Source organism: Delphinus delphis, chromosome 5, assembly GCF_949987515.2.
Source record: "Delphinus delphis chromosome 5, mDelDel1.2, whole genome shotgun sequence".
In the NCBI taxonomy this organism is placed as follows: domain Eukaryota; kingdom Metazoa; phylum Chordata; class Mammalia; order Artiodactyla; family Delphinidae; genus Delphinus; species Delphinus delphis.
In genome coordinates, this window is record NC_082687.1 from 27,998,802 (window position 1) to 28,022,705 (window position 23,904).

Sequence of the window (23,904 nt, forward strand, 5' to 3'; positions counted from 1 at the left end):
CAAGCCCAATGTTTGTCATTAAGCCACTTAGCTAGTTGTGTTTAGATGTTTCTTGTTAGATCTTAAGCTAGTATTTGGATGATGTGCACAATTATAAGCTGAATTTTGGAGGGCTGTGATAACTTGGGGAGCGTCAGCTCTATTAGACTGTAGAGGAATCTCTTACTGCTGTGGCAAGCTTATGGAAGGTAATTTTTCCTGAATAACTTGAGGCATTATATGTTTCTTCCTCTGTTAGGGGAAGTGCATTTAAAACTTCAGTCCTCTGAACTGCTCTGAGAGTTGTTATTGTCCTGTCACTCTTGGTTCTGGCCTCGTATCCCGATGTGCTATTACCCCTTCACTTTATTTGTTTATTTATTTATTTTTATTTTTTTATTTTTTTTTTTTTTTTTTTTTTTTTTTTTGCTGTTGTGGCCTCTCCCATTGCGGAGCACAGGCTCCGGACACGCAGGCTCAGCGGTCCTGGCTTGCGGGCCCAGCCGCCCCGCGGCATATGGGATCCTCCCGGACCGGGGCACGAACCCACATCCCCTGCATCGGCAGGCGGACTCTCAACCACTGCGCCACCAGGGAAGCCCTATTTATTTATTTTTAAAATTGTTATTGGAGTATAGTTGGTTTACAGTGTTGTGTTTCAGGTGTACAGCAAAGTGAGTCAGTTATACATATACATATATTCACTCTTTTTTAGGTTCTTTTCCCATATAGGTCATTACAGAGTATTGAGTAGCGTTCCCTGTGCTATGCAATAGATCCTTATTAGTATCTATTTTATATATAGTAGTGTGTATATGGGATTGACATATACTCCTTCACTTTAAATCTGACAGTTGTTACACATTACTGAAATTGTTGTTCATTAATAGGAAAAAAGTAGGAACGATTAGTGTGAGAGAAGGATGAGCAGAAGGGGGGAATTCTCTTGAGTGCTAGTAAGGAAATTTGATGTGAACATCGATTAATACTCAAAATATTACTGCTGCAACTTTGCAGCTCTGTCTGTAGTGTGAGGGTAGGTACAGTGTTGTCAGAAGAGAGAACATGTATATAGGCCAATAGGTGGGAGAGCCCGGGACTGTAAGCAGATTGTATGAATGGACTGCATATAGAAAAGGATGAGAAGGGATGAGGCCGAGGAGGAGGCCAAAGTATTCATCACTGTATATACCTGCCTGTGGAGTTTAACTTTATCTTGAAGGATGTGTTGGAATGTTTAAAGCAGGTGTGTGACATGTTGGGACAGAAAGATCTCTTTGGCAATAATTTGATTGGAGCAGGAGGAGACTTCTGATTCAGAGAGCACATAGAAGTCATTGCAATGGTCCAGGCAAGAAAAAGGTAACATTCCGGAGGGAAGATGAAAGACTTTGTGATTGAAGTAGAAGGCAAGGAAAAGGGAGGAATCTAGAATGATTCTTATGCAGTTGGTTCATGTTACAGGGTCAATGAGTATGGCATTCACTAAAATAAACTGATTTGTTAGAGCTGCAGTATGGTGTGATAATGAATTCAGCTTTGGAATTTCATTAGTGATTTCAGATAGACAATTTTCTACATAGGCAATGATCATTTCAACTTTAGTGGAACAAACAAACCGAAAATGTTTCCAAGGATAAAATGAACTAAGTTTTTAGCATGTATGTACTGCCTATTTAAACCATTTGGATTGTAGTATGTCGCTGTTAAGGCCAATAAAAGGGAGAAAATAACCGGCAAGATCAGTATTCAAATCAGGGTTGAGTTGGCAGCATGCGGGAGTGAGAAGGAGCTTAGCTTTGGAAGACAGGAAATTAATACCCTTGCGGAGTTCACTCATTAACAGTGGGATTTGGGGCAAGGCACTTAGTCATTTGGTTCCGCAGTTCCCTATCTGTAAAAGATAATATCATCTTTGAAATTATTTCAGAGTCTTAAGATTTGAACTAGATAACTGATATGAAATTGCTGCCATATGCTAGTTTCATATCTGTAATGGTGAGAAACAAAATATTAGATATTTATTGGAAATTTGCATCAGGGCAGACATTTTCTGGCAGATTACCCTGTGATGTAAGTAAGACTAGGCTTCTGTGCATTTTAATGCTACCTTTGATAAAATAATATATTTAATTCATTTTTTTAACATAATAGTTTGGAGACTAGGACATTGCAAATGTAAATTATGACACATTAAAAATAAAATAAAGTTAAATAGCAGTACTTAGCACCAGAGAGGATATTTTTTGCAATTTTTTAAATTAGCATTTTCCTTTATTAAAAATACAAGGAAAGAGAAAAGAAAATAGTTTTGCATTCAATATTAATATAATTTTCAACTCCTGGCTATGATTACATCATAAATATCACAGCCAAACTTCTTATAGAACTATATACAGAGCATTTCATATTCTTTCAAACAAGTTCACATAATTAAGAAAGTGTTTTTCAAATGAAATAGAATTATCTCGGTTACTCTGCTGTATTTACATATGTCTTTCATGAAGAGCTATTTGGCAGTAAATCTAGCTGTTCTTTAAATAAGCATACCAAAATACTTCTTCAGAGTCTAAAGTTCTGCTAAGAGGAAAAAAATCCACACCAATTTTGCCTCTGAAAAGATATTATCACTGCTCTTTTTGTTGGTCTAGAGACAAAATATTGGAGAAAATGGAATTTTACCAAAAACAAGTTAGGAATTCTCTTCTACAGAATCTTATCCTACAGTTTTTTATAAACCAATAAAAATTAATAGATTATAAAAAAAAATCCCTACTTATTTACTCAAAGTATTTCGGAATAAAGAAACTGATAATTATTTACCTAGTTTCAATCCTGGGTAAGCTCTCCTTGGGCAGAAGTCCAAATGAAAGGCTTAACCATTGCAAATTGTTTTTGTCATATGAAGCCCTACACATTCAAAATGCAAAATATACAGGCCCCACATCTGATTGGTAGGTGTAATTATCTAGTGTCCATTCAGCACTGTGGGTTTCATTACCAAGTTTAAATTTTGGGGTGGGTTATCCTTCAGAGATTCTATTTCAATTCTTTTGTAAAAAAAAAAAAAAAGATATTTTAACCGTTGAATGGTTCTGAGAGTCACCAGCTTATATCTGAGTGTCATGGACATTCCTTTTGATTCCAGGGAATTAGCGTTGTGATTGGTTTAGAGCTGGTCTTGCAGTTAGGATGCTTGGGTTTGAATCCTGGCTTGGCCTCATATTAACTATGTGACTTGAAACGCATTGCCTTCCTTTGCTGTACCTTAGTTTCCCTAATTATAAAATGGGCAAAATAATAGTACCTATCTCATAGTTGTTGAGAGCATTATATTAGTAAATATATAAAGTGTTCCTGACACCTAGTTAGTGCTCAGTGATTAAAAACTATTGTTGTTATTATCAGCTCAGAAAGAATTGTTATCATAATATGAAGATGATAAACAATGAAAAGGAAAAGATTAGGCTCTTTAACTGGTGCCCTTGACAGGGACTTGGGGAGGGAGGAATACATCATTGATAGGCTCTGCCAAACGATTCCTCCTCTTCCTAGTGCTTGAGATCAATCTTGGAAAACCAAGAGGTGGGGGAGTGTATCACTATATCCCTAAAATGCTGGCGACCTAACTGGAACCTTCAGTTCTTTTCTTATTGGTAAAATTCATTCCCAAATAAATCCCTCCTCTCCTTTTCCCTGCCCCCGCAAACTAGCAAAACCCACATGCCTCATTTGAGAAATACATGTGCCAAGTTTGAAATTTTAAAATTCAAACTCCTTTAATTTTTTTGCATACACATAAATTCTGGCAAATTTCAGTGCTGGTTAAAAAAACACGTTTTTGCTTGTTGGAATGCTATTATTGCTCCAAACGATTGAACAGATTTCTTCAGCCTTTCGAAATGAAATTCATTTCTGAGAAGACAGTAAGGATGAAGAATTTCTTCCTCAAGGGTCATGCTGGGGGAAGCTTAGAAAGTACTGTGCTGGTGCACATAGCACACAGAAAAAGTTTCCTCTCATCCATAACTGGTTATTTTATATGTTTCTCTTTTTTCAAACTCCCAGTGAGAACAACATAGCCTTGACAAAATGAAGGATGAGTTTCAGTTTCAACCTGTAATCCTCACATAACCCATTATGATGGATAGTTTTGTTGTCAAGTTGGGTAGGCTATATTACCCACTTTTCAATCACGCGCTCATCTAGGTGTTGCTATGAATTTATTTTGTAGACGTGGTTAATATCTGCAATCAGTTGACTTTAAGTAGAGTATCCTTGATAATGCGGGTGGGGCTTATCTAATTGGTTGAAAGGCCTAAGAGCAAAACCGGGGTGTCCCTGAAGAAGAAATTCCGTGTGAGATCTGCTGTGTCAGCTCCTGCCCCAGAGTTTCCAGCCTATAGGCCTGCCTTACTAATTTTGAACTTTGCCCAATCAGACCCCCTCACCTCATAAGACAATTCCTTGAAATAAATAAATCTCTCTCTCTCTCTCTCTCTCTCTATCTCTGGTTCTGTCTCTCTGGTGGAACCCTGACTGATAAACTCTTCATCTCAATTGTGATATAAAATGTAAAGTACCAGTTTCACTGGCCCAAAACTTTTTACTTCAATTGCTTAAACAACACTTCATTTTCAAAAGTATTTGAGCATCTGACTGTTTTTTAACTTTTTCTTGAAATATTTCACACACACACACACATATACACACAGACGGAGAGCACAAATCAAATTGAACACATTTGTGTACCCAAAATGCAGATCAAGAAGCAACATAATCTGTACACAAGAGGATGCCTTGGTGCTCCTTACCATCATGCCACACACACACCCCCCCCCAACATTTGTTGAAAGATGGATCCTTACGAAATGAAGCCAGGACTCTAAAGTTCCTGTGTACACGCTCGTAAGTACTGTTTCCTCTAGCCAGAAATCTCCAGGTGCCTGTAATAGCATCCCCTCTCTTAGTCAGTCTGAGCACACTCAATCCCATTCCTCACTTGGAGGGCATTACTCAGATCTAAATATACGTATTCCCTAAATCCCTTAGGTTATAAAAAAATTTCACGGCATTTGGTTTAGTGGCATGAAAAAAGAAGCGGATCAGGGGGATGGAAAACCCTTTTTAAAATAGCTTGGCCATCCTAGCTCTCAGTGTGGTAATGAGAACAAAATCAGATTAAGCTGGCTTTTGAGGATTTCCACATTGGTAAAATGTATGTATTTACATCACACTTATATAGGTTCCCGTCTTATCTCTGCTAATATACCACAGACTCCTTAAAGGAAAAAAACCTCTCTTCACAATAGAGGTTAGTGATGCCCCCATACTGCCTAGGGCAGGTGCTCAGTCAATACCTGTTACATGGATTAAAAATGATAACTTTTCATTCACTTTTCAGTATAGACCCATTAAAATTATAGCAAATTATGAGGTTTTGAGGGTGACTATTGTTTATCCTCCAAAAGAGATTTAGATTTCCTGACCATTGACTGATCTTCTAAAGCAGGAATGAACAAATCTAAGTAAAGCCTTGATAGGCCAATCCGTGGGATGCTGCAGAGTATTCTGTTTTTTTCATCTTGAGAAACAGAAGAGCAACAGAAATAATCAAGGCGACTGACTGGTTTCCTCACAGAAAATGATCAAAGAGGTCATGAAAGAACTATGGCAAAGGACGTGAACAAATCCTATAAAATTCTTGATCTCATTTCTTCCTTTAATTATCAACCTTTCCAGCAAAACTCCTTGAAAGGCTTATCCATTCTGCTTGGATCTAAATTCTCCTCCCCTTGCTCCCTCAAACCCTCCCCATCCTACCTTTTGCCTGCACCAAACCTACCAAAACTCACCTCCAGGGGCCACACTTCTCAGACCTCCTGTGACTTAACCATTTGACAAAACTGACCACTCCCTCTTTTGTGGAGTTCCTGGCTTGGCTTCTAGGACTCACTCTTCAGAACGCTCCTCTGCCTGCTGCTTCTTGGCGTTTGTGCTGATCCTCCCCCACGGCTCTCAGACACCTGGTTTCCAGAACCAGGGCTTGCCTCTTCTCCTGTCTGTCTACATCATCTCTTCAATCTCACTGCCTGCGACATCTTCTGTATGTTGATGATTCTCAAACTTAGAGTGTCAGGCTCCCCTCTGCCAAGACTCCCAGTTCCAGCTGCCAGGCCAACGTGTTTAATGGATCTCTAGTACGCCTATCAACACTAACGAGTCCAAACCGACCTCTGTCTTCTCCCGGAACTTCCCCTGATCTTTCACCTTAAACTTGTTTCTCCTGTTTTTCTTCTGATCTCAGACTCAGGCCAGAATCTCCTCTTTAATTTCTCTCTTTCACATGCTGCATACGATCTATCAGCAAATCCTATGGCTGTATCTTAAAAATGTTTTCAGAACTTAACTGTATCTCATCTGTTCTACTGCTAAGGTCATCTCTCACTTAGATGATTGCAATTGTCTCCTGACAATATAGCCTTTCTGCTTCTTGCCTGCCTCTGGTCTTTTCTCAATAGAGCAGCCAGAGCGATCCTGCTCAGAAGTAAATCAGATCATGTTACTCCTCTGTGAAAAACCCTCCCTTGGCTTTCCAACACTCTCAGAGCAAAAAGCTAGAGTCCTTGTCTAGGCCTGTAAGAGCCAACATGATCTGGTGACCTCATTTCTTACTACTCTTTTTTCTCCTTCTGGTCGTACTGGCCTTCTTGCCATGTGGTCAAGGTTTCTGCATTTGCTGTTTCCTCTGCCTGAAACACTCTACCTCAGATAGCACTCCCTCACTTCCATCAAATGAGCATCTCGGGGAGACTTTCCATCGCTATCATATTTGAAATTGCAGCCACCTCCACATTCTTTGTCTCACTTTCCTGCTTAGTTTTTGTCCAAAGTACTTATGAACATGTGACATATTACATATTTTGCTTATTTAAGATGCAGAATGAACGTTTCAGGAAGGCAGGGATTTAAAAAATTTTTTTGGTTGTTGTTCTCCAATAAGTCCTATCACCTAGAATTTTAAGTACTCAAATTATTTGTTGAATGATTATGCCTATTCCTTTCTCTTCCCTCCTCTCCCCCCCTCCCCTCTCCTCTTTTCCTCTTTTATCTTGTCTCCTCTTTTCTGTCTAGATTTATTCTTTCGATGATCTCACCAGCTACACAGCTTTAGTTACCACAAGAAGTATAATCCCAAACTTAAAAAAAATATATTGCAATATAAAATATATTTAGAGCCATCTGCTCCTATTGAGAAAAAGAGCTAGACAACATAGAAATAAAATGTTGTTTCAAATAGTTGGTAATTACATATGGGACTTATTTCTGCTACCAATGACTTTACTCAGTATCTCATCATTTTTGCTTGGATTATTAGCCTCTTAGTTGTTATCTGTAACTTATGTGTGGATATCTCCACCCTTTTTTTCACATAGTCATCAGTGTAATCATATCACACACATTTAAATATATTTCACTGGTCTCCCGGCGGGGAGAGGAGGGTGCAAGTGATAATGATGACAAAGGTGTAGAATCAAGTATTTTGAAACTGGATGAGCTTGTTCTTTCCCTCAAAGTCAAATACATGTTTTCTATATGAGTTAACTAACCATAAGGAGACATTCTGAAGAATGCCTGTATTATGTGTGTACATAATATTTCCACTGCTTGAAAGACACTTATTTGAATCAGAAGGCCTATACTGCAACTAGAACTTTTAAACATTTCATTCTTTTAAAGAAAGTGGAAATAAAACTGAAACCCATCCTGAGGATCATGCCGTGTTCCTATAACTGTGGATTTTTGGTCATCATTGGGCCCCTGTTTGGGTTTGGGCGGCATCTTCTTTGCTAAGAAAGTCATCAACGAAACCCATTTTAGACAGATCCATGTCTTTGTTAAGTTACACGGCATTTTAGTGGTGCAGTACATGGATCACTTTTCTTGAAGGAAACACAAAAGTAGAAGTGTTTTCCAAATCTTTCTGTACTTGAGTGACATTCTTCACTGGCCCAAACTTCTTTGGCTAATTGATTCTCCAAACAAGACCTCAGCCAACCTTCAGAGCAGCTGTTTCTGGAATAATGGAGACTGGCAAGGGAGGGAATAACTGTGGCTTTAACAGGCATGCATTCACTCTCCACCACATTCTAAATTGCCTTCTCTGAAAGGGTTGTTTTGATGACCAAATGCATCTTGTTTTCTCTTGGTTAGAAAAAAAAAAAAAAAAAAAAGAAAGAAAATACAGCCCTATTTTTCAGACCATGATAACACAAAGCAGTCACTGGAAAACTTGGCAAGAGTGAGTCGAGTTCCTAATAGGCTGGCCACTGTGACTTGGGATATTTTTCTGAGAAACCCAGTAAAGCCCATTTCATTTTGGAATAGATTCCTTTCCCCCAGTGGCACTCCAGAAGCCTCACTGTCTGTTTCAATTCTAAATCCCCAGTCTTGTCACAGACTCCGGGCTATAACTGACTTCTGGCAATTTATGATCAAACCTAAAGGCATTTAGGGAGTGAATTGTACCATTTGTTGAACAAGTAAAAGGCTCTGATACTTGGGGCCGAAATTAAAATGTCATTTAGTAAATGAGTATGTTAATCTCATAAGAGGAAATAACAGGAATCTCATAACAGGAAATCTCATAAGAGGGATAACCAGTGTCTTACTTAAAACCCGGGAATTTTAGAGCTGGAAAGTAACTTAGTGATCATTTAGTTTAACTCTTGTTTTCACCGGTAAGGAAGCTGAGGCCAAGGGAAATTAGGTAGCTGGCTTAAGGTCACACCTGGCTTAAATAGAAGGTCAGTCACCTAATTCCCTCCAAGTGCCTATTTCATGACCCACAATTCTATTCTCACTCTAGTTGGCTTTTGTGAAAGAGCAATATCAGAAGCCAGACCAAAGGTCTTAGTTGATTATTTTCCTTTGTTGACAGTTTTCTTTTCACTAGCAGGGTAGGGAAAGGGGGGCTTGGGGTAGGGGACAATTGAGAAAGTTGAGAGACATCTGAGACAATATTACTTAGAGGTGCTACTGTTTCAGGCTGAGTGAAAAAGGATGGTGATGAAATTATCTTTCCTGGAAATGATTACAAATAGATAAGAACCTTTTGGGGTCTAATAGTAGAAGGCGTGAGGGTGTTTTTGACTGCTGTTTTTAGGTAGTGTGTTTGGACACACTGGGTAACCGTCAAGAGGTCCTGGGTGTGTCATAATATTCTGGATTTTCAGTTATTTTTGGTTATAGGACAGCCACTATCAGGAAAGCACGAACCTGAAAAACAAAGTTAGAAGACCCTTTGGAAAGCCCATATAGACTGAATTTATCATTTACGTCTGAGACACTGAAGTTTTGTAGAAAAACTTGCTAGGAAGTGAGGAGAATATTTTTGTAGTCTTATACTTTCAGAGTTATTTGCTGCAGTCAGTCTATTAAAATGGGCCTGGTGGAGAATGGATGCTCCCAGAACTACTGCAGTATACTATCGAAGGTCCTGGGGACCACAGAAATGTATTAGGATTTGAGTTTCCCTATAGTTGGCAATGAGACTGGCTCTGTACCAGGACTATATGTTGCTTCTAGAATAAACAGTTTTTTCCCTAACTAATCCTGAACATTCACATTTGATTATGTTATATTCATACCTTAATTATCAGAATATCAAGAGTGTCTGCCACATGGTAGATTTTTCAAATGAATGTGAAAGGATTATGAATTTGGATTTAATTCAGAGAGGGACAGGGAACCAATGAAAGGTTTTAAGTTGGGCGTGGTCATGTTCAGGCTGGACAACCTCTGCCTGCTCTCTGGATCCTATCACCCAGAGGTTCATGGGAGTCACTTGTTCCTATATTTCTTTCCATAGAGTTTGGGGGAAAAAAAGCAGATCACCCATCAGGCAATCAAATAATGATCAACCATCTTCTGTGGTGGCCTAAGACTAATGTTTTGATGTATGTAAATTAAGGACAAGCATTTGTCTATACCCAGCTATTTGTGAAATACTTGGCCTCCATACATATGGAAGACCCCAGATGTTCCATGTAAAAAATTCAAATTAGAGTTTCTATTAAATTTTATTTTAAACTGAAGATTCATTTGAAAAGAGACAAGAGAACCTGACTTCTAAGTACTTTCACAAGCTGTATATAAAGTATAAATTGATTCGTTGTTTACTACTTTGAGCAATTCTTCCTTACTGACTGATTATACTAATATGATTATTTGGAAATACCTTGGCTCCAGTATGTTAGTTTTGGTGACTGTAAAGGATTCCATATATCATATAAATGTAGGAGACAACATATATAATTTATATCACATAATGTAAGTGAATTCAGCATTTAAAGAGTTGATTTGTTGGAACATCTGATCTCACTGGAAGGAAGTGCTGATAAAGGTAGAAGGGTTTTCAAAGCAGAGAGGTATCAAGTTCAGTAACACCTCATTACCTGCAAGTGCTTTGTCTGCAGGGAAGAGAAATTAATGGTATCTCCACATCTTGCAACATTTGTCTTCATAGTTCAGCAGCACAAAGATCCTGTTTCTATACTAAAATTTTCTGTAAAAGTATTTTTTCCTGGGCCCAAATTTTTAACCTTCTGTTAGCGGGACTCATTTTAAAAATTCAAAATTAGTGGAGTCATGTTGAAACATTGCCAGTTCCACATGGTACAAAAGGTTGGCTGTGGAGGAATATAGATGGAGGGGATTGAGCGAGCAGAGTCTACTGGGCTGGGTAAGGAGGCAGGTGGATGGGAGTGGTTGCTAGGAATACAAATGTTTTTTGAAAAAAAAATATTCTGTCTAGTAAATCTAATGATTTATGTACTGCAGCAACTAAACAAATGTGGTGCTGAGCTTTTCTATCCTTGGAAAACTTCTGAAATACCTAAGGGTGTCAAAAAATTTGTAGGTGAGGAGCGTCCTTTTTATTTTTTTTTTTAATTAACTAGAACTTTAAAAAAACTAAACAAGTATTATATGGTTAGACAAGAGAGTAAACCAGCACGGCTTCTTGGATTCTTCCCCCAGATGAACCCCCAAATTCCAGAGAAGATGCAGGGAGATTTATGGAACTTGTAGCTAGCGTCAGACACTAAAATAAAATCTTCAAAAAACCTATGCAGAGGCAGAAGATAGTTGGGTCTTGGTGTGAAGGTGAAAAATGTAGGCCTGGTGGGACAGACAATCAGGGGATTGGCTGAGAAAGAGCTCTCTGGTTACGTCCTTTACAGGTCTTCACGTTGCCTTGGGCAAGTCACTGTCCTGCCTTGTTCTATCTGTGGGACAGGAGAGCCGCCATGCTAGCCAGGCACAGGGAGACATCAAGGTCATGGCAGTGCTTGGGCTGGGCAGCTGAGGAGTGCTTTCTCTTTGCCCCACCAGCCTATCTACCCAGTGAATGTGGCAACCAAAGAAGAGCTACAACAGTTATGCAGTTAATTTCAAAACTTTGACTGAAGAGGGGAATCATACAAATTGATGCGTGTACCTCAAATACACTTATTAATTAAAAATATACACAGGTACATTTATTAACCAATCTAATCATACAAGGTGAAGACTTTTCCTTTGAGTATAGGTTTCCAGGTTAAAGTTCTATCATCTTTCTTGCATCAACCACACTCCTGTGAATAACTATCATTTCAATATTTGATTCTTTAAATTGAAATTAAAATTGTAAATCACTTGACAAGCAATCTGGAAGAGACTCCTAGATTTTAGTGATAATTCCACATTATTAAAAATAGTTATATTACCTATATTTACTTTGTGTGGATTATTTTTGAAAAACACAGAATTATTGATTTCTTTTCCCCCAGTCTTTTAATAGGAATGTTTTTTTTCCTTTTGTCATTTGTACTTCATTAATTTATATCATATTTAACTTAATTATGTTCAGTAATAACAGCAACTGACGTATATAGGTTTGGGGACAAATCAAACTAATCTGAGTCATTGTACTCAATTGGTGAGAGTAGCACTTCATGGGCATGAGAGTAGCCTACTAGTTTTGAACATTAAGCATGCTGTTACCTTTTCAGAGGAAATAGATGGAGTCAATTTGTTTCAGGTGTTTGTTTAAATAGATGTTGCCTTTTATATTAGCCAAGGTAATATCTGCTTGTCCCAAGGTAATAAAAGATAAATGCATAGGAAAAAAATAACAAGGCTAATGTGGAGAGCAAGCATTATTTTAAAAAAAGGCAACACACAGAACAACCTATAACAGAAGAAATGAAAATAATAGAGTATATAAAATAGAAATACAGAAAATAAACTTAATAAATATCCTGAGAGGGATGGGAAAGAACAGTAAATACAGGAAAAAGGGTTGTGTAAAATAAACAAATGGGGATCTTTGATATAAAATATTTAATTGTCAATGTAAAACAAAAGATGATTGAATAATTGAATGTGTACAGGCAAATGATAAATTAATACAATGTAGAGACTTAAAGCATTGATAAAGAATGAAGAGATGGTAGAATGAGAAAAGTTAACAAATGTGGACGATAAAATTTCCACATGTATCAGAAGGAAAGAAGAATAAATAAAGGGGAGAATAATTGAAAAATAATGACCAGTTTTTCCCTAGAAATAAAGCAAGTTATAAAACTTCAGATAGAAAAGGCACTGAGAGTGCTAAGCAGAAAAGATGTGAAAAAACTCCCTACATATTACCATAAAGCACAAAGACAAACTTAACGTTTCCAGAGAAACACAGCAGATCACCTACAAAGTAATAAGAATCACCTACAAAGTAATAAGTAGTAAGTCTGATATCAGACTTCTCAACAGGATTATTGGAAACAGGAGCAGTATCTTGAAGGAAAGGAATTTTGAATATTAGACTTCTACAGGCAAATAAACTATTATTTAAATATTAAGGTGAAATAAGCATATCCTCAGACATGTACAGATTTAGGTGGTTCACCTTGTGGGGACACTTTAAAAAACCCTTAGAATGCATTCTTTGATAAGAAGAGAGGTGAATCTGGAAGTGATGATACATGGAAAATAAGGACAAGTTTATTATCATAAAAGTAAGCAAAACAAAAAATGTATAGCCACAACAATCTAAAAATAAAATTCTAGTTAACAGTAGGATAATGAGTATGTTATTGGGAATAGGTCAGAGGTAGGTGTGAGGTTGTAGAAGTTTTTCTCTTATTTGTGGCTAAGACATTGTTACTTATAAACGTCAGCAGAACTGAGGGATAAAAAACTTTATGAGGTTTATATAATGAGTGCCCACCAGAAGAACAAAAATAGGATGTATAACTGTTAAAATAGCAGAAGAAAATATAATTAGCCAATGGAAAGTAATAAAATAGAAAAAATAAATGAAGTAAAATTATTGTAAAATAAATATAAAATAAGATGACACAAATAAGACCTAATATATCAGTAATTATGATAAACATACATCGGTTAAAATCACCATTCACCATTCAAAAGCAAAGATTCAGGTTAATTTATCAAAATATACCAATATCTAGTAATATATTGCCTAAAAATAAATTAAAACAATAGGGTATATAAAGTTTGAATATAAAGAAATATAAAGGTGAATATGAATGAAAAGAAAGTTGGGTAGCAGTTTTAGAAATGGCAAATATAATTTAAGGGCTAAAATGTAAAAGGAAATAAGAGGGATGTTATATACAGAAGATAAAATAATCATAAATATGTATGCATTTATTAATATAGCCTCAAACTACAAAAAGCAACAAAATACAAAATAAAAATATGTTACATCAATAATTGTAGCTGGATAATTTAACTGATAGATCCAGAAGGGGAAAAAAGTAGCATAGAAGATTGAAATAATAGTATCATATTGTATGTGAATTTACATATATACATATAATTTTTTGCCCCCAAAAGAGAATACATTGTTTTTTTAGCATACATGACACATTCACAAAAATCGACTGAATACTAATTCAAAAATTAAGCTCAATGCATTCCAGAGAGTTAATACTGTATATATTATATAGTTAGAGAAGAATAAAATTTAAAATTTATAACAAAAAGATAGCTAAAATATTTTGTGTATTTGAAACTGTAAACATAGTTTATACACAACTCTTGACGCAAGAAGAAAATCATTTGGAGAATTATTAATTACATAGCTATGAAAAGAGCACATATCAAGATTTGTGGGATGCAGTTAAATCATTACCAAAAGTAACTTCTGACATTAGATATATTTATCAAAAAGCAAGCAACAATGGCAACAAAGAAATAAAAGCAAAGGAGCTAAATATTCAACTAAAGCAGTTTGAAAATGAGCATTAAAATAAATCCAAAGAAACAAAAAAGAAAGGAGCAGACAAGGGAAGAAATCAATAAAATGGAAAATAGCAAAAACAATACCACCATAAAAGGTATAAAAAGAAAACACAATTTTTTTAAAAAGCTTGATAAAATATGTTGTGAAACCAGTCAGGAGAAATGGAGATAAGTTACAAATTTAGAAGGTGGAAAATAACTAGTAGAAACAAAATTTAAAAGATTGGGAAACAGTGTTCAGAACACTGAACTATGAATTATGAACATTGACTTATGTCAATAATTCAGAAAGCCTAGATAAAATATTCATAAAATATGTGAATTTATGATTTTCATGTGTAATTTAAGCATTTTATGCTTTTTTTTTTTTAACTTAAAGGGATGTTTGCATTGGTTGGACAAGCCAAAGAATTTGTGCACTTTGACCCAAGACCATGGTAATTTGCCAAGCCTGCTTTTGGGAGAAAAGTAGTTCAGCCTTAGGGTCTTATCCCTAATCTCTCAGGGTTTACAAGAGAAGACAGATGGCCTTACTATGTTAAAACAGCTCCTAGTTAAATACTGTATCCAGACGATACTCACCAATGCTGGTAAATAAATAGGAAAATGAATTATATAATTATGGAACAAGTCACAAACAAAGCCCCACTGTCCTTGATGACCAAGGATTCATCATCAGGGAGGCAATGTTAACTGAGAATAACCCAATCATATATGGTCATTTCATGCTTAGGGGACTCTAGGTGTTCTATTAATTACTAACTAGACTCAGTAGAGTGTGTCTGGGTTCTTCGAGCTTGAAAGTGGTTTTCTGATATTCTGTGGGACCATGCTTCCCTGGATCCATCTCATCCTTTGGTCACATGGTTTATTCCATTGTTTCAAGCCCTCTAGCTTTGATACTCAGAAAGAGTTCCAAGTGACTTTCTGCTGGTATCAGTAACTTGGATTGACTACTAAGGGATTCCGTCTCTCTGTGGGGGTGGCAGAATTTATAATTTTCTCAGTGCGTACTTTTTTATGGTCCAGAGAGCTGAAGGGAATATCTTACACCAGAGTAAAATGGTAACATTTCTGAAAAAGATTGGTGTATAGTACTCCTTTTTTGCATTGTTCAGAAGCAAAGGAGAGCTTTATTCTTGGATCAGAGAATGGAGAGGTTCGAGCTGGTGCTCTAGAGTACATGCTCTCTCCCCAAAGGTCCTCGCTGGGGCTGCTTTATAGGGATCTAGTTAGCGGGAGGGGAGTGGGCGGGGTTCTCACAGGTCAGGTGGGGCTGCGCTGCTCATGTTCCAGCTCGCGGTGCCACTGTGGGTGCAGCGTCTCTGCATATGGCCCACCACTGCCATCTTGGATCATAGTGCTTCTGCACACGGCCCACCACCGCCATCTTGGATTGCAGTGCTTTTGCACATGGCCTACTGCCACCATCTTGTATCACAGTGCTTCTGCACACGCCCCGCCAAGCGGAGGTGTTAGCACAAAAGTGTCGCAGCAGGAGCTCTGGTCAAGGGCCAGACCTCTGCATGCAGTCTCCTCAGACGGGAGGTGCACCCAGTCGCACCTCAGATGGGACTTGAGTGGAGTCAGAGCAGAGTGGCCAGATGGAGAAAGATTTCTTAAAATGTACCATTCCTCTCCCTTCCGCAAAAAGCTCCATGTCATAGGTTCATGAGCACTTCTCACCTTTAGAGAGTACAGCTGAAGTACCATTTCCACTTTCCTAAGACGGGGCCAAGAAAAGCTCTAAAATGTTGTAGCTGTTTGTATTCTCCCCTTTGCTGTTCAGTTAGACCAGTGCAATTGCAAGGGCAAGAAATGATGCATACTATGGCTAAATGCAATATGCTTCCACAGAAATGCCTCAAATCTGATATTAATCACAAACTTTTTATTGATGCCCCGGTTGAGTTTGCAGACTGGTAATACAAAGAGCGGGTCAGTTGTGAGTCTTGTCAACACTGTGCTGGTGACAGACTTTGTTATATGTAAAAAGAAAAATCAGCTTTAGAACATTTCAAATGTGTTGGCTGAACAGACATAAACAAAAAGATTGGCATCCTTGTAGCTGTATCTTATGTATTCAAAAGCCCCTTTCCATCCATGGGGAAAAAAAAACAGAGTTCATTATGTATTTATGCAAAACAAAATTACCTATTCATAAAAATCAAAAGCAATATGTTTTGCTTATATCAATGGGTAAAATTAATACAATTTTTCCTATAATAGTTCATTTGCTCTGACGTGATTTTGAATATTGGAACAAAATGTCAAGAGTTATAAATTGAAATAAGAGATAAAATTCTTCAAGTAAATTATTTTCTCTATAGAGTCATAGGAATCAATTATTTCTTATTCATGGAAATGTTAGCACTTCTGATTTTTACAGAACAGGTAGTGATGGAAAAGGCAGCTTCCTACTAATGAGACAGCACTTGGTAGGATTATTCAATTTCCAAACTTGCTGCTGCTACCAAAGCTGTTAATTGGTATCAGCTATGACAGCTTGTGGTGTGACTGGACTCTTGTTCAACAAAAATATTCATTAGCTGCTAATGACTTTAAATCACTGTGAACAAGGCAGAGATTGACCCTGTGACCTAAATGTTCCAGGGGATACTCAGAAGTTATGTGGTCTCCTGTAATGGATAAAGCTGGGTGTCTGGATTGAGAGCTAAAATTTTTTTTCTTAGTCACAGAAATAATTTCTTTGAACAAGTAATGTATGATATTGGGGTCTCAATTTACATAATTAAAAAAATGAATGTTCAATCTGTTGTATATTTTGTGTATAAAATTAGTGCCATACAAAAAATCCACACAGGAAATAAATGAAGTGCTTCTTGCAGATTTTGTTTGCACCTTTGTAAGCTTTAGGAAACGTCACTTTTATTTTTCTTTCCATAGTGATTACTATGGTTCTTTCCCATAATCTCTAGATAATGGGTCACTTAAGATACGCTTGGCTGAAAGTGGAATGAATCAAAGGAAAATTAAAAAATGACTCCCTTTAGGCATTTTGAAAGATTAGAAAAATGATGAGTTGGTGATGTAGGTTTTTCTATATTTTAGCTATATTTAATATCTTGTATAACAGTTTCTGAATTTGTATGTATAACTAAATCTGGAGACAGACCTGTAAGAATGACCTTAAACAATACTGGAATTAAATAGAACAGAGATTTGATTTAACAAGGTGAAAGTTTCTACTATAGCATAAGGAATATAAGAAATAAGAATGTAAGAAGTATAGAAGTGTAATAATAACTAAAATATTTGAGACCCCCCAATGGTATTGTTAAATAACTTATTATAGCACTACTCCATGCTTTAACTTCTAAACAGACTATCAGAGCATATGAATTGGCATAGGGGTAGGAGCAAGAGTCTTGGGTTCCATTTTTATTTTATTTGCTACTCGTTGCATAACAGCATCTGAAACAATCAGTGCACAGAACCCCTCAGAGATGGCTGATTATTGCCCCTCTACCAATGGTGACACTGAAGACACAGGGTTGTCACCATACTTGTCAATAGCCAATGAATGGTGACAACATTCACCATTCACCAAATGGTGACAAAAAAATTCCAAAATGGATTTTGCTTTTAGACAAGCACAATTGCTACTTTCCTGTGCTAAGATTCCCTATAAATTTGTATGCATTTCTTAAGAGATTATCATATATGGGATTGGTTTAACAATTATTAGTCTCAAGTGGAAGATAATGTGGAACAAATAAAAACTGGAATGACTTGGAAATTTGCCTGGTTTCTTTTGGAATGACAGCTTAAGGAGAGTTAGAGACGGAGAATAGGAATTCTTAGGTTTTCAATGATTTTGGTTTCCTTGGATGAAGGTGAGGTTTAGAATTTTTATGGTAACGTTAAGTGTGTGTTCTCAGTGTGTGTTTTATTCTAACTGGCTCAACCAAGTTGTAACTTTTCTATACCACCTGGGTAAGTTCTACTTACAAGAAGGAGATGCTGAATATAGTAGTAAAAACTTATATTTATTGGTTGTCTGCCATGTCCCCAAAATTCAGCTAGGTACTTTCACATATATTATCTCGTTTTCACAAACACAGTCCAAATTGATGGAGAAATTAAAAGCCAAATGTAAATGCATCTCAACTCTCATGAAGCATGGGGCTGGTTCTTGGCAAAGTTGTCGCTGTTTATCTTCGGTCTTTCCAGTCTCCCTTTTACTGCATCCTTTCCTAAATCCTTGCCCCATGAATACCTGCTCTAAAGAAAGAATATGATATTGGCCATTTGCATCTTATGAATATTTAAGCAACGTCAAAGACAAAAGCCCAAGAAGTTTTAACTCTAATATATAAACAAGAACGATAGCTTATTTTAGGATAAAGCCCCTGGTGCTTCTGAATTTACAAGAATCTGGAATTCTCTGAGATACTGAGAATAACAGAACTTAAGATTGCTACTGGGCCTGTGAAAAGAAATCATAGTTTCCTTGGTTGGGGGTAAAAGGACGGAATCATGATCCCAGAAAAGTTCTGCAGAGGTACTTTATTATTATTACAGGCTCCAGGACCCAAAGTGTAAATGTCTAAGTTAGTGGGAAGTCAAAGAGCAAAAACACTTTCAGAAGTTTTCCTTTTTCATGAAGAAATTCTAAATATATGTGTTCTTGAGTGTGTGTGCATGTGGTTGTGTGTATGTGTGTTCTCATGTCTGTATGCCCACGTCTGTGAGCTTGTGCCTGTACACTGGTGTGCATGTATATGATTTATCAGAAGGAAACATCACATACGATGCAGAAGACCATGCTAGTTGTCACTGAGTGGTAATACCCCAACAAAACAGAAATAAATTTCATTAAGCTTTAGCCCTTCTGTGGATAAATCCACGTCAGGTAAGATTCATACATTCAAATGAAGTTATGGGTGTGAAAGACAGGGGAGGAAAAACAAAGGAAAGAATCATTCTAAAATTGTCAGTTTAAAAAAAAAATAAAAAAAATAAAATAAAATTGTCAGTTTTAAACCCGGGAAATGTAATCAGAGCCATAAAAGTGTCTAAGGTGTGACAAAGCCAGGAGTCTTAACTGGATAACCAGATGCTTGATAAATCTACCTGGACCCTCTTTCTATCTGTAAATTGAGGATAAACTTTGAAGAGAAACGTGCGTCTCTGGCTGCTTGCATTCTTCTTCTAGGATCAGCACTCTAATCCAGGTCAATTAAAGGAAATTGGCGGAGGTTCTGTGGTGAAAACAAAAGCAGGTTTTTATGCAACATGTGCTGTAGGTTAAGTAATGGACCGCTGGCTTCTTGGGACAGGATGTACCACTGGATGTGTGCTGGGTTCATTACAGAGAGAGCTTGAAGCATCCACCAGGGTTACAATCAACAGTTATTAAATCCATTTCTGACTTAAGCCTGCTAAGGTTCATCACAGGCCTCCTTCCTGAAGTGACCTGATTCTCCTGCCGTGAAGGTATGGTGCGACTTGCAAAGCTTCTCTCGGTATAACAACAGTACCCTCTTTTCATTATTGTCTTTTTTTCTAAGGCTGGGCATTTTTCCCATCTGGTTCTTATTTGGCTCTTGAGAAATCAAATCCCGTCCCGGCTCTCTGTATATCACCCTAACGTTTTTGTGTTTTATTGTTATTATTTAATATTTATGGATGTGACATCATAATCATTGTGTGCCGTTTTCCAATTTCCTTAACCTCATTTTGACAGTCTGTACCCACAGGGCTGCAGATGCTCTGTGAAACAAACCAAAAAAAGGTGCAGCTTTCAGAGAGCACTTCGGTGAGATATCTTAGTGAGTTGCTAATTAGCATGTTTTGTCTGTATCCTGTTGGACGGTCTCAATCTTGCTTTCAACCCTTCTGCAGTAGGTGTTATTTTTTTGTCTCTTAAGACCACACCATCAAATTTCACTTAATGTAACTACCTCTGGAGAGAAAATAGTCATTTTTCAGTAATTAAATGGGGCTATTTCATTGCTGATTTACTATCTGGTAAAACCTCAGAATTTTCTTAAGCATTATTCTAGAATCTAGCCCACAAGAAGTGTTATCACAGATACTTAAAGTTTTGTGGTGAACCTAATGAGATCTCACGATAATTTTGGTGATACCGTATTAAAAATCCCTGCAGTATAATTAAGCCCCACCATCCTGCTTTTAATTGAGGGGAGGAAATTCTGAACTGTAACATCAACATCTGCAACCACTTTATGATAAAGTGTTAAGACAGCAAAGCCAAAACAGATACAGATTACTATTATGTAAATTTAAAATTTACACACACATCCACATATGCACACATCCACAATAATATACACATCTGCAGCAGATGAGACTTTGCTTTGAAATGGAGATATAAGTTAGTGAAATTTACATCTACCTTACCATCAAGTCTTATATATAAATCAGTACCTTCTCCACTACCCCCTCTTCTTTACTCCCATTTCCTCTGCTACCCAGGTCCATGGGAACCCACCTATCATCAGTATTCTCGCCTCTGATTGGTTTGTTCCTCCAGCTACTATTTCCTTTGACATTGGAAGTCCTGCCCTGTCTCTGCCATAATTCCTGGAACTTCTTTTCCCTGTGTTTGATGTCACAAGGCTATAAAACCTGCTATAGGGAGTGCTAGGGCAGCAGTAACTCCACCTACCCTTAAGTCCAAACCATTAGACATGGAACCAGCTTCTGAAAGCTGGTTCCCTCTATACCCTTGCACAAGAAATATATGCTCCATAAAAGCTAGAGATGTGTTCTGCCTTGGATCCACTAGGTCTCCAGAGGTTTTAATCTGTTGGTGAAAAAAGTAAAATAATAAAAATCTCTGGATATCATTTTTAACTGAAAATTTTGAGATAAATGTAGATTCACAGGCAGTTATAAGAAATAATACAGAGATATCCCTTGTACACTTTGCCCAGTTTCCCCCAACGGTAACATTTGTAAAACTACAGTATAATATTACAATTAGGGTATTGATATTGATATAAGCCACCAATCTTTGTCAGATTTCCTTAGTTTTATTTATACTTACGCATGTGCATTAAGTTCTATACAATTGATCACCTGCACAGGTTTGCATATCCATCCATGGTCAAGATATTGACTCTTGTTGTCCTTTTATAATCATACCCACCTCCCTCCTTCCTCCTGATACCCTATCCCTAACTCCTGGTAGCCACTAAACTATCCTCCACTTCTAAAATTTTGTCCTTTCAAAATGTTATATAAATAGAATGATACAATATGAAACTTTTGACGACTGAGAATTTTTTTTTCCCCCACTCAATATTCCCTGGAGATTCATCTAAATGGTGGTGTATCAAGAATTTGTTCCTTTTCATTTCTGAGTAGTATACCATAGTATGTATGTACTATAGTTTGTTTAACTGTTTATTTATTGAAGAACATCTGGGCTGACTTTAGTTTTGGCTGTTACAAATAAAGCTGCTATGAACATTTGTGTAAAGGTTTTTGTGTTAACATATGTTTACATTTCTCTGGAATAAAAGCCCAGTGATGCAGTTACTGGCTTGTATGGTAGATGCGTCTTGAGTTTTTAAAGAAGCTGTCAAGTTGTGTTCTAGAGGGGCCAGACCATCTTACCAGCAATGTATGAGTGATCCCATTTCTCCAGTTTCATCGTATCCTTGCCAGCATGTGGTTTTGTCAACTAATTTTTATTTTAGCCTTTCTCATAGGTGTATAATGATATTTCATTGTGGCATTAATTTACATTTCGCTAGCGGCTATTGATATTGAATATCTTCTCTTGTGCTTATTTGCCATCTGTATTCCCTCTTCAGTGAAATGTCTGTTAATGTATTTTGCCCATTTTCTAATTGGACTGTTTGTTTTTTTACTGTTGAGTTTTGGAACTTCTTTACATATTCTAGATACTAGTTCTTTGTTGGATATGTCATTTGCAGATATTTTCTCCCAGTCCGTAGCTTGTCTTTTCAACCTCTTCATATGTACTTTCACAGAGCAAAAGTTTTAAATTTCTGGACATCATTTTAACAATGCCATGAACAAGGCCATAGGGAAAACATTGGTGTCTATTATTTAAAGACCATCATTATGATGTAAATTAAACTGCAAGTCTATAGAAACCATAGTCCCATATCTAGTTCAGTATACAGATAATAATAGCCAGGGGCAAAATACAATATTTGAGAGCATGTTGTGATAAGTAACTCTCAATGAATTCATTTATTCCTTCAATAAATAATTATTAAGTGAGTCATGTGTTAGGCCCTATGCTGGTGACGCACTGGCAATTTAAATCGTGAGAATGTATAACCAAAGCTGAGGTGAGAACTCCAAAGTAATGGGATATTGCATGATGAGAATATTTAACAGAGGAGCTGAAATTCCTTTTAGGAAATAATGCCTGGGTTGAGAGCTGAAGAAGGAGTAAGAGTTAACTGTGTAAGGAGTGGAGGAGAAGGATTGGCAGTGGGGCTGAGAGATGGGGAGATGGATTCGAAGGGGGCACCAGGAGCTCAGAGACCCTATGATGGGAGGGAGCACAGAGAGCTGAGGAATGAAAAAGAAGGGCAGCTGTAGGGTGTGGAGAGTGTGAGGAAAGTGAGACAAGATGGGGCTGGACTTTGGTCTCTATTCCGAGGACTATTCAAAGCCTTGATAAGATTGATGAGGGAGAAGTGAGCAATGAGATCAAACTTGCATTCGGAACATAATACCCTGAATGTTGTATAGAATGAAGAATGGGGGGAGCAAGCATGGACTATGGGCTCAAAGTTAAGAGGCTTCTGTGGTTGGCCAGGTGAATGTTAGTGGTGGTTTGAGCTGAGATATTTACAGTGTGCTCTTGGTAAAGTTTTCTAAGGTTTTACAGTCAACCTCGGACAGAGAAATGCAGGCAAGATTTGGACTGCATTTGTCCTTAGAATTGGGTGGACTGCTTTTGAACACACAGTGAAAGGACCACTGCTGGAACAGTTTCTTTAAGAAAAGACAAAGACTATTTACCTGCCCTTGGGGGCTGAACCTAGAATCCCCAGTGCTTTGGCCACTAAGAGCTGAGGTGACACGTATTCCAATCAATTTTGTGACGCTTCCCTTCAACCATCCCTAGACCATTTTGTAGATCTAGGGCCCCAAACACAAATGTCCTGAGTAGCTCTCCTAAGACCTAGTCATAAGAAAAGCAGTATGCTAAAAAAAAAAAAAAAAAAATGGGGAAATGGTAAGAAAACCTAAGACAATAAGAGAAAAGGAAGGGAGCCAGGGAAAATATAAAAAATCTGTGACAAAAGAATGAGGAAAAAAAGGTGTACATGCAGGGAGTGCCGCCCATGATCGGTTGGCATTTCCTCACCAACAGAGGTTCCCACGTGTGTTGTTCCCTTTCTCCAGCCATGATTGATGGCAGGGTTGCTATTTTGTGGAAGAAGAGTGTGGCAGCCCATAGAGCCAAATTGGAGCCATCTATGGGGGAGTCTTAGTTGCTGGACAAGGTCCATGATAAAAAGCAGCAATTATGTTACAGAAGCCACTGGAGGGATGGGGCAGGAGTGGGTGTAGGTACATCTTTAACATAAACCAAGGGCAGAATTTTACTCTAAATTCAGAGTCAGGTTTCCAAGTCTA